The sequence below is a fragment of the Notechis scutatus genome, chromosome Z (genome assembly GCF_049901735.1).
Source record: "Notechis scutatus isolate UNSWTSFEM ecotype Mainland chromosome Z, rNotScu1.2, whole genome shotgun sequence".
NCBI lineage: Eukaryota > Metazoa > Chordata > Lepidosauria > Squamata > Elapidae > Notechis > Notechis scutatus.
In genome coordinates this window covers 30185879-30201678 of record NC_142025.1, presented here as the reverse complement: position 1 = coordinate 30201678, position 15800 = coordinate 30185879, and the positions used below count along the sequence as shown (strand labels likewise).

General features: G+C 38.3%; 1 protein-coding gene across 1 annotated transcript in view; it reads left to right on the top strand.

Annotated features, from left to right (window-relative positions):
• The first annotated feature begins 578 nt into the window (after positions 1–578).
• Positions 579–15800, top strand: part of PLCL2 (phospholipase C like 2) — a 224292-nt gene continuing 209070 nt past the window's right edge. The window contains exon 1 of the mRNA XM_087948066.1: positions 579–643. The gene's annotated coding sequence lies outside the window, so the exon portion shown is untranslated. The remainder of the gene's footprint in view (positions 644–15800) is intronic.

Below are 15800 nucleotides of genomic sequence, written 5' to 3'. Positions count from 1 at the left end.
GTGAACTTCATCTCCCAGAATTTCTTAGCCACATAATGATGGGTTGAAATTCATCTTCAAATTGCCAATATTGAAAAACATTGCCCTAACTCTTACAAATATTTAGCCTTAGCTGGGCTAAATTATGATAATTATTTAGTTAAATTTGTTCCTCTAACCACCAAATATTTTATTTTTTTAAAAAATCAACCCTGGATTTAAAAGATAAAGCCACAAAATGATCTTAATTACTTCCTTCCAAATAAATAATTAGCATATGAAAATTAAAACAAAGCAAAATTAGGATTACATAACTATGTTGGGTAGCACTGCTATTTTTAGGGATCACAATAAGAAAGTCTTGCAAGAGATAGGCCCTTGGCCATGGTGATGACATTTTGAAAATAACAGATTCCAACATTCTTTAGGAAACGGCCCTCCCTCTTTGAAAGGGAAGCTGCACCAGGGGATTTTATTATATTCCATGAAAGACATGAAATAAAAATGATCAGGCAGGGTTAGGTATTGGTGGCCATACAAGCGCAGCCATATCATGCGGTTGCCTAGCAACCTAGGGGTGGAGATAGGGTTGGGAATCGAAAGAAAGAGAAAAAGGGGCTGCAACCACTTCGGCCAGAAATGGCAGGTTGACATTTCTTTTAAGGTAAGTTTGAAAGGGCTCCGCTCGGCACTGTTTAGTTTGGCTGAAGATGAGAAACACGGAGGAGGAATTTCACCTGTCCTGTGTAGGCATTAGAACTAAGCTCAGCGGAGTCCTGCTGGGCTCAGAACTATCTTCCTGTGAAAACCGGGAGGGAAATGTCATTCCAATCTCTGTTTTATTGACCAGAAATTTTATAACAAAGGGCAAAGAGACAGCATAGGCCAATAATACCGTTGGGCAAAATATGTTATTATTGCGAGCTTTTTTTTGCAAACCCGGCAAGGCACAGGAAGAAGATATTTTCACCCCCGCGATGTTCACGCCGCAGTCTGAGAAATACGATCTACTGTAACGGATTGCGCTTTATAAGAAGACGAATCAAAATAGCATTGTGCCCAGTTAGCAGCAAGGGAGTAATTCATATTAGGGAGGAATTATTTTCAAACACAAAAGGAAAACAAAACTTTTATAAATGTTATTTATTTGGAATATTTCGAATGAAGCAAAAATCATTTCCGATTGCAAAACATCTTCTCTGCCTTCCTCCCCAGCAAACAGGAAGTTTATGAGTTTTGCTAGAAAAGCCATTGACACAAGTCATGGCACCACTTTAAGGAAGGAAGAGCTTTTTTACACTGAACTCCCCGGTTGTTTTGGGGCTGTGAAATGAATAGTTGTTTTGTGGGAAAGACGGAAGGCAATGAGCTGAAGATAATCTGGGGGTGCAAAGACCTCTTGTAAGAAAACATGAGGAATGATGGTTCTATTCTGAATACTAGTACTTTTGATCCGCTTGCCATGTAGTGGTAGATAAACAAGACTTAGAAAAAATGGAAGTAGTCTCCTGTCTCTGAACGAAATGCAAACGTGGTAATGGAATTTTTTTCATAACTCAGAAAGAAAGAGAAAGAGAAAGCCTCAATTCTCGTTTTGTATCACCTACCAGTTTGAGGCTATATTGAGGTATTACGTTGCTGTTCTTGATCTATTCTAAGAAACTTGCATAGGACTAGGCTCTTCAGTTAATTATGGATCTGCCTGTCTGCCTTCTGGAATGAGGTCTCCACCCCCGAAATTTGAACAGGTCCCACCCTTCTGAGATTTCGAAGGGTCTTAAAAACTGGCTCTTTATCCAGAGCTTTGGACAGGACGATTGCTTTCCCCTTTCTTCCTTTCTGTTGTGCCTTTGTCCTGTGCTGTTTTTAATGTTTTCAGTATTCGTTAAAAAAAATACTTTAAAGTCACTGGAAGGCTGCATTTATTATGCATTTAATACAATTATATAACTTTATTTTAGTGGTCCTCAACTTACAACAATTCAATTAGTGATGGTTCGTAGTTACAACAGCCCTGAAAAAGTGACTGTTTTTCACACCACCATTCCAGCATCTCTATGATCACGTGATAAAAATCCAGCTGCTTGGCAACTGTGTCATATTATTCTATATTCTATTTATGATGGTTGCAATGTCCCAGAGTTATGTTATCACCTTTTGCGACCTTTTGACAAGCAAAGTCAACCTGGGTTGATTCATTTAACAACCGTGTTACTCACTTAACAATTGCAGTGATTCACTTAACAACTGTGTCAAGAAAATGGGGCAAAATTCATTTAATAATTGTCTCGCTTAGCAACAAAAATTTTAGGTTCAACTTTGGTCGCAAGTCAAAAGCTACTTGTATAAATTTAATAAAATATATTATTTTATGCCATATTTCTTATACTTTACATCTGATACAAATATTAAAGATTAATACAAATATTAAATATTAATATTAATATGCCATCCTGATATGTATTGCATAGCTTGTTTGAAGTGTTTATTTTATCATTGGTGTGTTATTTAATGTAGATCAACAATGTACAGCAGTATGCTGGAGTAAGGCCAACATAACAATCAGTGGTGGTCAGTCCTTCACCTACTGGAAAAATTAAAGTCACATGGTTGGTTTCTGCTCCATGTAATGCCATTGAACTCAAACAGTATCATATATTGCAAACCTCTGTATTCAAAACAGAATGAGTGAGTTCAGCCAAACTATGAGATGCTGGAAGAAACAAATCCAGATTTTTAATTCCATTTTGGAAAACAGCTTTAGAATATTATTATAGTTGCACTTACTTAGCTTTCATAAAGATTATCTACATGGAAACTTGAATCAAAAACAAGAATCTGGAAAGCACATAAAGGGATTGGCAAATAAAGAGACAAACCAAACATGTTTGGTTATTTTTTAGTGTGGAAAAAATCATTTAAAAAAGTTACTTGAAGAGAAACCTTTCTTTATCATATTGCAAATCATTTGGGATCATGCCAAAGCCACGTACAGGTAATCCTAGATTTACAACCATTTGTTTGTTCACAGTTTTTTTTTTTTCACAGCACTGAAAAAAAGTAACTTAAAACTGTTGAAGCATCCCATGATCAGGTGGTAAAAAATTGGATACTTGGCAACTGGGCCTGTATTTATGATGGTTTCAGTGTCCCGGGTCATGTGATCATGTTTTGCAACCTTCTGATAAGCAATTCACTTAACAGTTGTGTTAATAACTGCAGCAATTCACTTAACAACTGTAATAAGAAAGGTAAAATGAAACAAAACTCATTTAACTACTGTCTTACTTAGCAACATAAATTTTGGACTCAATTGTGTCATAAGTTGAGGATTACCTACATTGGCAATTTGCCTCCTAACTGTTCAGCTTCCTTACTAGTTTCAACTTTAGCTAATCACATTAAGTAGCAGTTTCATAGGTAACAAAACTCATACTGTCTTGGATGGATCCTGAAGCTTGCTGCTGCTGGACCGTGCTACAGCAGCTCCTCTTGGTTTTATTTTATTTTATCAACTTTTAGTACTCCCATTGGATCCTTTTTATTTAAATAATATTTTTTGGAGAAGACAACAGCGTAGATCACAACACAGACAAAAGTTTTTGTTTTGCTGGGGACTAATAAGGCATGGGAAAAAGAAAGAAGCGCCATGGCACCAGCTCAGGATCTCTCCCACCAGAGAAAACGGCAAAACAACCAAGAATTGAGGAGCCCTTTGCTGGCAAGAGATCTGTAAGTAAAACTACCCCCCTCCATTTTCAACAATCTTGAGAAGTTAGAACGGGACCTGCAAAGAGATCTGACAATATTAGATATTAGACTTTCCCGATCTAGTGGAGGAGGAGCAAAATGACAGCCAGATTTTTTCACAAACAACTAAGCCAGCTACAGCTGATATGGAGACTGTGATAAAGACTAAAAAGGTTAACAATAAACTAATTCAGAGTGAGGAGAGCTTACCACGGGAGAATACAGCAGAGTTTATGGCAAAGTAATGCCTTTTCACAGTGCAAACGGTTGTCTCAATATTTGAACAAGTAATTAATAATCATCCAATATGATGTAGAGACACTAAAAAAAGATATCACTGTCTTTTTGCAAGCACAGCATCGGCTGCAGACACCCCCACCAACGTTCTTACAGCAGACCTGGGTAAATCCCATACTCAGAATAAGGAAGAAGAAAAAAAGCAAAGACCCAAGGAAACAGTTTAAAACCTGTTAAAAATTGGCAGCCCTCTCAGAAAAACAGACCTTCTCCAGACAAGGCAACAAGAGGAGGAGTTATCAATAGAGAAGTTTAATTGGAAGCCAGGAAAGCATCTCCCCTACAATCACATCGCTCATTGCAAACACAACAGATTGCTTTTAGAATCCATATGAGCAGTCTTACTTACGGACGCTGGAATACTAAAAGTGCTATACTAAATTCCCTAAGCCAGCTTCTTCACTGCCACCGGGGGCAGATTGATCTTCATGCTGTGGAGTGGCTTCCTGAGGCCCCAAATTGGAAGCGGATACTCCTGTCTTTCCAGCAGCCCACCATACCGCTGATGCTATTTAAGATGAAGGCACATTTAGCCTCCTTTCAAATCTTTCCCATCAGTTTTCTGTGAGGAAAAGGTTAAACCTTTAATTGTTACCATGTGAGCTCCCACGGCTGCTGACTCTTCTGCATTCTCAACCTTGGGAAAGAGAGAGAAAGAAAGTGGGAGTCAGCCAGCCTTAGTTGGTGAAGATGTACTTAATAGCACAGAATGGGCATCATTAATATTTTTGGCGCTCTCCCAAGAAAAGAACAAGACAACATATTATTCAAGTTAGAAAATTTAAAGAAATCCTTGTTGGTCACAATGGACACTGCTGAGCCACTTATAGATCTGAGCCTCAATAATTGAGCCTCTTACTTCTCCCCCAGAGGGCAAGGGATTGCATGAATATGAGATGGAAAACAGAAGCCAAAATACACAGGGACCACTAGAGGCCCCAGTAGAGATGGAGATACTCTCATCCTTATGTGAATATCCTATGACACCTTCAGCACCACATCAAGAGATTGGGAGAGGTCCCACGACAGTACCATAATCTCAAAGTCAAATGAAGCATGACCTAATAAACCCTTGCCCTACACCTAGAGAAGAGGCACCAGAATGGCAAGCTCTGTTAGCTGGTGCTAAAACCTCTTACTCTGAAAAATTTCTCAGGAGTCTACACAGGATTCAGATTGGGCTCCCCTCCTTTTAGAGAAGGCCAATTTTGTGTGTGACAACACCTCAACCCATTGCAACACAACTTCCCTTTGTATAAATCAAATTTCCTGATGAGTGGCAAAAGATGATCCCCCCTCCATTATAACCTGGAATATAGCAGGTTGGACTATCCCATCAAAAGACTAACTCTTTTTTTTACCACATATCACAATTTGACATCCCCTTCTTACAGGAAACCTGGGCCCCTACATAGATACAGTTAGATGGTTATTGGACCAACCCTGCTGTCCCAAGTAAGGTGGGTGGGAGAGCTAAAGGGGGTATTGTGACACTAGTTAATACAGCCCTGCGATTTAAATGTGTATCACTGCCACCTTTTCAGCCATGGGTTGTGACTAACTTTTATTTAAACAGGTGGAGATTTTGCTTTTTAATATCTGTATTCCTCCACTCAATAAAGAATGATTTGATCAACAAGATTTGGAATGGCACAGAAGATTTTATCCTTGGTTGCTCAGACAAATACCCCACAGCAGCAATAATTATTGGAGGGGACTTAAATGCTAGGATGGGTCCAAACGATCAAGCATTATTTAATCAATTTAAGATCCATTATGATGAGGATGTACCAGAAGATCCCCTGCATTCCAGACAATTTAAAAACCCTAAAGCAAATCAGGCAGGTTTGTGTGTAAGACAGATGACTTTATGTTTGGACCTTTGTATCCTTAATGGTTCCACAAAAGGTGACTACCCAGCAGAATATACTTATCGGGGAGCAGGAAGAAAATCCACAGTTGATTATTGGATAATATCATATGACCTCCAGAAGTTCTTGCAGAAGATGGAGGTAGACTCATGATTGGAAAACGTTCACATCCTTACTCTTATATTACACCAGAAATTTCTACGGGCTGGTTCAATCTATGTACCCAGGTTAGAGAGCAATAATACCTAGGGAAAAATTAAATGGACTGAAAAAAATGCAAAGGAAGTTACTAAATGGATGTTGGTAGCAGAAACAATAGAACTTCGTACATCTCTATTAAGAAATAAGTTTGAAGGATCATACTTAGAGGGGTTTGAAACTTTAATTTGAAATTTGAAATCGGTTTTCACTAACAGAATACTAGCTCAATCCCAAAAGCCGATTTTAAAGAATAAAAAATGGCTTGATAGAGATTGCATGCAACTGAAAAGGACGTATAACAAAGAGTATAGGAAAAGTAGAAATGCCCCTTCTGAGGATCACACTCACTACTTAAAGCAGTTGAAGGCACAATATAAGACCCTGCCAAAAGAAAAGAAAAGTGCGGCTCTGAAGGAGTCTTGACATAGAGTCTTGCAGCAGTCAGGACAAAAAATACTTCTCTTTTCTGGTACATCGCTAGAGGATTGGGGAAATCCCCCCTATCCCCAACTAATCAGGTACCGATTCATGCCTGGGAAGAATATTTTACAGAACTATATACAGACCCCGACTATGTAACTAAGGAGAGCCAAATTAGTTTGGACCAAACTCCTTACTGGCCTCTGGTTACACAGGGGAGATATCCTGGTTGATCGGAACCCTCAAGACTAATAAGGCACCATGTGCTGATACTGTCCTGCCAGAAATAATAGAATAGAGTAGAATTCTTTATTGGCCAAGTGTGATTGAACACACAAAGAATTTGTCTTGGTGTAAATACTTTCAGTATACATAAAGAAAAGGTACATTCGTTAAGAATCAAGAATCATAACGTATGACACTTAATGATAGTCATAGGGTACAATCAACAATCAAATCATACTAGGAAACAGTCAATATAAATCATAACGATACAAGCAACAAAGTTACAGTCATACAGTCACAAGTGGAAGGGGATGGGCGATAAGGAGTGATGAGAAGATTAACAGTAATAGTAGTGCAGACTTTGTAATAGTTGGACAGTGTTGAGGGAATTATTTGTTTAGCAGAGTGATGGCTTTCGGGAAAAAAATGTTCTTATGTCTAGTTGTTCTGGTGTGCAGTGCTCTATAGCATTGTTTTGAGGGGAGGAGTTGAAACAGTTTATGTCCGGGATGTGAGGGGTCTAAATATTTTCACAGCCCTCTTTTTGACTCATGCAGTATACAGGTCCTCAATTGAAGGCAGGTTGTAATTATTTTTTCTGCTGTCCTAATTATCCTTTGAAGTCTGTGACTGTCCTGTTGAGTTGCAGAATCAAACCAGACAGTTATAGAGGTGAAGATGATAGACTCAATAATTCCTTTGTAGAACTGTATCAGCAGCTCCTTGGGCAGTTTGAGCTTTCTAAGTTGGCGCAGAAAGAACATTCTTTGTTGTGCTTTTTTGATAACATTTTTTATGTTAGTTGTCCATTTTAGGTCATGTGATATAGTAGAACCTAGAAATTTGAAGGTCTCTACTGTTGATACTGTGTTGTCTAGTATTGTAAGAGGTGGTAGTATGGGAGGGTTTCTTCTAAAGTCTACCACCATTTCTACGGTTTGGAGTGTGTTCAGTTCCAGATTGTTCCGGTTACACCATGAGGCAAGTTGTATAACCTCCTGTCTGTATGCGGATTTGTCGTTGTTTCAAATAAGACCAATCACTGTTGTGTCATCAGCAAACTTCCGTATTTTAACAGATGGATCGTTTGAGATGCAGTCATTGGTATATAGGGAGAAGAGAAGTGGAGAAAGCACACAGCCTTGGGGCGGGGGGGCTGTGCTAATTGTACAGGTATCAGATGTGATTCTGCCTAGCTTCACCTGCTGCTTCCTGTCTGTTAGGAAGCTTATGATCCACTTACAAGTGTGTGCAGGTACCGCTAATTGGTTTAATTTACTTAGAAGAATGTCTGGAATGATGGTATTGAATGCCGAACTGAAGTCTACAAAGAGGACCCTTGCATAGGTATTTGGAGATTCAAGGTGTTGTAGGATGTAATGCAGAGCCATATTAACAGCATCATCTGTCGATCTATTTGCTCAGTATGCAAACTGCATGGGATCTAGCAGCAGATCTGTGATAGTTTTCAGGTGGGACAGCACAAGCTTTTCAAAGATTTTCATAACTACAGATGTTAGAGCAACTGGTCTGTAGTCATTCAGTTCCTTGATGGAGGGCTTCTTTGGCACTGAGATGATAGTAGAGCATTTGAAGCAGGAAGGAGCATAGCACATCTTCAGTGATCTATTGAAGATTCGGGTGAAGATGGGAGCCGATTGGTCAGCACAGACTTTTAAGCAAGAAGGAGTTATCTTGTCTGGCCCTGGTGCTTTTCCTGGCTTTTGTCTGTGAAATATATCTTGCACTTCTTTTTCTGTGATCACCAGAGGTTGTGAACCCAATGGGTTGGGGCCAGTTGTAGGCTTGGCTGTTGGTGTGTTTGAGATGGGAGTTGTGGAGATAGGAGGCTGTAGTTTCATTTCAAACCTGCAGTAAAACACATTCAGGTCATCTGCTAGTTGTTGATTTCCTTCTGCCTGGAAAGGAGGTTTGCTGTAGCCAGTGATGTTGTTAAGAGTTTTCCACATGTTTGCTGGTTCATTTGTTGAGAACAGATTCCTTAACTTTTCAGAGTAGCTTCTTTTTGCTGCTCTGATCTCTTTTGTTAATATGTTTCTGGCCTGATTGTATAGCATTCTGTCAATTTTTCTGTAGGCTTCATTTTTGGAACGACATAGCTGCTTAAGTTTAGCTGTGAACCAAGGTTTATTGTTACTATATATTTGCAGGTTCCTTGTTGGTACACATAAGTCTTTGCAGAAGCTGACATATGATGTTACAGTATCTGTGAGCTCATCTAGGTCTGCAGAGGTATCTTCAAAAACATTCAAATCAGTGCAATCAAGGCAAGCCTGGAGCTTCAGCTTTGCCTCATTAGACCAAGTCCTCACTGATTTAATTGTTGGTTTCATGGTTTTAAGTCTTTGTCTGTAGGCAGGTACAAAATGAATCATGCAGTGGTCAGAGTGTCCCACAGCTGCTCGTGGTAAAGACCTATAAGCATCTTTTTACTGTTGTGTAGCAGTGGTCTAAAGTATTTTTTTTTTGCCTCTGGTGGGACAATTTATATGTTGGAAATATTTTGGGAGCTCTTTCCTTAAATTTGCTTGATTGAAATCCCCTAAAATGATGGGAGGGGAATCTGGGTGTTTGGCTTCAGCCTCCATAATTTGATCAGAATAATAATGAAAAAGAATGCCGGTTGGTGGGCTCCGCTTTTAGCATCTCTGTTTACATTTATAGATAAAAAAGGCTGTATGCCAAGAGATTGAGGATTAGCAATTATCATACCAATTTATAAAAAAGGTAATAGAAATGACCCAGGCAATTATAGATCTATTAGCCTTCTGAGTGTTATTAGTAAATTGTATGCCAAACAACTAAACTATAAACTTCAGGATTGGCTAATTTCCGGTGGGATAATCAGATGAGCAAGCTGGTTTTAGAGAAGGAAGATCTACGGTGGATCATATCTTGGTACTTCACCATCTGATTCAAAAATATATGAATAAAAAAAAATCCTCCCTTTTCGTGGCCTTCCTTGATTTTAAGCAGGCCTTCGATTCAATATCCAGGAACACCCTCTTTTGAGAAATTAAAATGCACTACCATCAATAAATGTCTTCTTTTTGTCATAGAAAAATTATATGCTAATTCCACCTTGAAAGTGAGATGTAATCCTCAAGGATATGGCAGGGTTGCATCCTGTCCCCCTCCCCTTTTAACTTCTATATTAACCCCCTGATTGATCTCTTACAGAACTCTGATTTACATCCTCCTAACATAGCACAACATAAAATTCTGATTCTCCTATATGCCGACAATGCTGCTATAATTTCACAAACTCCCATAGGACTGAAGAGAGCAATTACGGCAACACTTGAATATTGTAGACAGAATAAACTGGTACTTAACTTTGATAAATCAAAAGTTTTAGTTTTTGCTAAAAAAACCTAGACAATACTCCTGGAAATAGAAGAATATAGTTTAAAACAGGTTAGAACATCTTGGGGTGGTTTTCCACTTGCAATGGACATGGAAGGCACACCTGGATCACACTTTGCAAGCAGCCTATAGGTCTTCAGATGCAATTAAACATTTTTTTACACTAGTAGAGGGCAATTAGTACTTGCGGCCTTAAAATTTTTTGAGGCCAAGACATTGGCACAAATTCTATATGGGGTACAAACAGGAATCCTTGCAAAAAAAGACTTGCTAGACAAACCAAATTCCTGCGAGCCATCTTAGCTGCACCCAAAGGAACTCCAAATGCCCAGTTAAGAATCGAGACAGGCATGCCTCAAATTCAGGTAAGAGCCTGGAAGATGATGATCATTCATTGGCTAAAAATGCATTTCTTTCCAGAGGGACTGACCCTGCTAGTACTGACTGATAACTACCCCTCCCCCTGGAAACAGGTGATAGACCACAAGCTGGGCTCCTATGGGCTCTCAACAGTATTTTTAATGTCCCTAGGCTTTGACCAAACAAAGCAAGTAGTAATCAATAGAATGAAGGACGTGGAGTTTCAAAAGAACTAAATAGGTTTGTTCGCCACAATAGGGACAAAATGAAACAGGGAGTGTGGGAATTGGCAAGATATCTAAATGATCTGATATTCCCAAAACAAAGAATAGCTTTCTTCAGAGCCAGATTTAATATTCTCCCATCAGTACTCTTTCAGGATAGGTATAAGAAAACATCAATAGCAGAATGGTTATGTATATGTGGTAAAGGAGAAGTTGAAGATATCTCACATGTTTTATTGTACAGTGACCTATACAGAGTTTATAGGTCTTGTATATTCTTCCCTTACTAGAGAGATTGCCAGGGAGGGCAGACAATTTTTATGTAGTCTTTCTCCTCCAGGACTCAAACCTGGCTATTACATGTGCAGTGGCAAAATTCTGTGTTGCTGCAACGACTACAAGAAAAAAATTAGTTACAGAATTATAGCTGTCAATTTGTGCCAATTTTTGGAGATAGAACAATCTTTGGAAAATGATATTTACACACATACTTATTGGCTCTCTATTCATATAAACCAGGGAATGACCCTAACTGTTTGAGAACATGTATTTTCTTAACAGGGATGTTTTTATCCACTATTAATGTATTATAATGTGTCAGTATTATTTTTTATATATATTGTAAATAGTGATGTGTATTGGTGGTCTAAGACCGTAATAAAGTTATTATCTATTCTACTGTCTTAGCAACATAAATTTTGGACTCAATTGTTTCATAAATTGAGGATTATCTACATTAGCAGATTATTCACTTACCTATGAAACTGCTACTTAATGTGACTAGCTAATGTTGAAACTAGTAGTAAGGTAGCTGAACAGTTAGGAGGCAAAGTTTTTGTTTTGTAACAGGCTAAAACTAGGGATTATCTCAGTGTCTTCATTCATTTGCTTAGGATAACTCCATAAGCAAAGAATTTAAAGGCATCTGAAAAAAATCTAATTTATAATAATGTCAAACTTCACAGTAACTGTGTAGTCTTGCAAACTATCTTTAGTTCCATCATGCCCTACACCCTGATTCATACATTTATCTTCTGTTCTTTAAATTTTTCCCATCTGTTTGCTAATCTTATCAATTCCAACCAACCAAGCACTCATTTTTCCTTCATATATTCCTTTTATAATGAGGGCGAAACATATTTCTTTTGCACATTTCTTTTGCATATTTCTTGTATTTGGTCAACATTAATTCATCAGTTAATAGTTGATTCTATCTCTTCTGATTTAGTAAACACACTTCTTAAATAATATATTACCACTATATTGAGTTTGTTAATAATTTTCTCAGTTTTCTTATCTAGACATACATATACAAAGGGGTGGGATTCTACCAGTTCGCACCTATTCACTAGAACCAGTTGTTAACATTCTAAGCAGTTCGGAGAACCAGTTGTTAGAAGAAATTACTGGCCTAATCCTGTAAGGAAGGCAGGAAGGAAACATTCTGGTGTTGCTTACAGAAACTGCCTCCATTAACCCTTATTACATTTTTAGCAGGACTAGACTTCCTGTCTCAGGAATGTCTCTGGAGTTTTTTCCCCCTCCTTTGCTGGTACTTTGTGTGGAGTGATTACAATGGCACTGATAAAAGTGACTTATGACCATTTTTCACACTTACGACAATTGCAGCATCCCCACAGTCATGAGAGGCCAGGCGAAGAGATGCGTGTCTCGATATGAGTGATATTGAGTTGGCCACATCCAGCCAATAACATGACCACCAAACCATGTCCACCCAGTCACATGATCACCAAGCCACGCCTACCACCTAAGCCGCACCCACAGAAACAGTTGTTAAAATTTGAATCCCATCCTTGCATATACACATACACATACCATGTTTTATTCAATGGTATACATCATATTCTGTCTTTATGACAAATAACAATAGCCATGTGAGGTGAGTTAGGCTAATAGAGATTGACTGGTTCTAGCTGAACTTGAACCTCCATTTCCCTAAGATGTGGCCCAGCACCTTTACTCATATTGGTTTTCATAAATGGTCAATTCAAATATATTTTTAGATTTAGATAATTATTTTTCTCTTAAGAATTGCAAACTTGCTCCCAAAAATAATTTCTGGTTCTTCTTTTATTATAATAAAATGAAGCATAATATTAATTATATCCACTGTCATTGATCTTCAGTGTGTATTTCCCCATTTCTAATCCAATGATTGGTATTTAGGGCAGCTTTTTGCAAGCAAAGAAACTTTTTGTATTTTTATACAGGTAATCCTTGACTTACAGCAGTTTATTTGGTGATCATTCAAAGTTACAATGGCACTGAAAAAAGTGACGTATAACTGTTTTTCACACTTACAACCGTTGCAGCATCCCCATAGTCAATAGAGGCTGGACGAGGTGAAGCATCCCTTGACGTGAGTGATATTGAGTTGGCCACACTCACCCAGTCACCCAGGGAGGTGAGGCAGAAAATAAGAAGCTGAAAGAATTTGGTTAAATGAAGGACTTTATAGTTCTTGCCTGACTCTTAGTGATTGCAAATATCACTTGGAATGAAACAAAAAACGAATGTTGAACTATGCTTGCAAATGAAGTCAGAAAATAATGTAAAATATTAAGAACTGGTGAGAATATGATCCTTTAAGTCTCTTTATAGTGAGTATTTACTGAACTGAGAAAAAAAGCAAACAGTAAGATTTGAGACTGCTGATTCCTGAAAAAACAGACTCTTCATTCTAGGAAGCTGGTTTATCCATCTGTGACAATTGTGAAAGTGATTTAATTATTATAAGAAATGTTGAAAGGAAGAACTTATTAGCAACTTTTGTCCAAGAGATTGCTAAAGCTTGCTTGAAAACCTGAAGAATGTGAAGACTCTAGAGAGCCAGTTTGGTGTAGTGATGAAGGTGCTGGCCTAAAAAGCAAGAGACTGAGATCTAGTTAGACATGAAAGCTGGCTGGGTGACTTGGGCCAATCCAAGTTACAGCCTATCTCAAGGCTATTGTGGGGGAAAGCATGAGGAAAGAATAACAGAATTGGAAGGAACTTAACCTGATCAACAGGAAACCCTATATCATTTCAGATAAATTGTTGTCCAATCTCTTCTTAAATTTCTTCAGTGTAGCATCACCCACCACTTCTGAAGGCAAGTCATTTCACTAATTACTCTGTCAGGAAATTTGTCCTTGGTTCCAGGTAGTTCTCTTCTTGGTTGCTTTTTATCCTGCCTTCAAGTGCTTTGGAGAATAGGTTGACCCTCATCTTTGTGGTAGCCCCTTAGATTGGAACACTGCTATTATGTCACCCCTAGTCCTTCTTTTCATTAAACTAGATATATCCAATTCCTGCAACCATTCTTTATATATTTTAGTGTTTAGTCCCCTAATCATCTTTGTTGCTTTTCTCTGCATTCAGGGTCTCTTCTCTGCATTTTCAGAGTCTCAACATCTTTTTTATATTGTGATGACCGAAACTGGATGCAATATTCTAAGTGTGGTCTTACCAAGGCATTATAAAGTGATATTAACACCTCTCATAATCTTGATTCTATCCCTTAATGCAGCCTAGGACTGTGTTAGCTTTTTTGGCAGCTGCTGGCTTTATTTAAGTGATTGTCAACTAGGACTTTTATTGTTACTGCTACTGAGCCTAGTACTACTTATTCTATATTGTGCATTTGGTTTTTTTTGGATAAATGTAGGACCTTATTTTTCTCATTATTGAATTTCATTTTATGTTCCAGTGTTCAAGTCTGTTGACACCTTCTTTATTTTGATTTATTTATTTATTTGATTTGTCAATCGCTTACAAAATAATAGGTATAAGTATAAACATGAGTAAGAATACAGAAAATAGGTACGATTAAATGGGGACAATCGGACAGGGGTGGGAGGCACGATGGTGCACTTATGCACGCCCCTTACAGACTTCTTAGGAATGGGGTGAGGTCAATAGTGGATAGTTTGAGGTTAAAGTAGTGGGGGTTTGAGGATGTAACAACAGAGTAGTGCATTCCAAGCATTGATCACTCTGTTGCTGAAGTCGTACTTTCTGCAATCAACTTTGGAGCAGTTAACATTGAGTTTGTATCTGTTGTGTGCTCTTGTATTGTTGCAGTTAAAGCTGAAGTAGTAATTGACTGGTAGGACATTGTAGCAGATAATTTTGTGTACTATGCTTAAGTCCAACCGTAGGCGGCGTAGTTCAAGATTGTACAAGCCCAAAATTTCAAGCCTGGTGATATAGGGTATTCTGTTGAGAGCAGAGGAGTATAGTATTCTTCTCATGAAATAATTCTGGACTCGCTCAATTGTATTAATGTCCGATATACAGTGCAGATTTCAGACAGATGAGCTGTATTCGAGTATTGGTCTAGCAAAGGTTTCGTATGCCCTAGTTAGCAATTCAATATTTTCAGAGGAGAAGCTTCATAAGATTAGATTTACAACTCTTAATGCCTTTTTGGCAATGCTGTTACAGTGAGCTTTGGCGCTTAGGGCATTAGATATGAGTACTCCTAGATCCTTGACAGAGTGAAGGTCATCAATGCCTACTTTGTATTTGGTGTACTGATTTTTTTTTACCAGTGTGTAGGACAGAGCATTTGTTGGTCGAGATTTGGTGTTGCTAATTGTTTGACCATTCAGACACATAATCAAGGTCACTTTGAAGAGCAGTAGCATTGTCGATGGTGTTGAATAGTTTTATATCTTCTGTGAAAAGCACGCAGTTGCTTTTAAGGTGATCGCAATATTTTGAGGTTGGTTATTTTTGCAAACTTGGGGTCATCTGCAAATTTGATGAGTTCCCCTTCTATTCCCTTATCTAAATCATTGATGAAGGTATTAAAGAGTACCTGGGCCAAAGACAGAGCCTCAGGATATCCCACTGCATACTCCCTCCATGTAGATACAGTTCCATTAAAGATTACATGTTGTGGGCAGTTGGTCAGCCAGGTACAAATCCATCTGGTGGTGATACTGTCTAACCCACATTTTTCTGTCTTATCTAGTTGTAGATTGTGGTTATTTTATCAAATGCCTTACTGAAGTCCAAGTAAACTATAGCTACAGCATTTCTCTGGTCCACTAATTTTGTCACAATGTCAAAGATTGCAGTA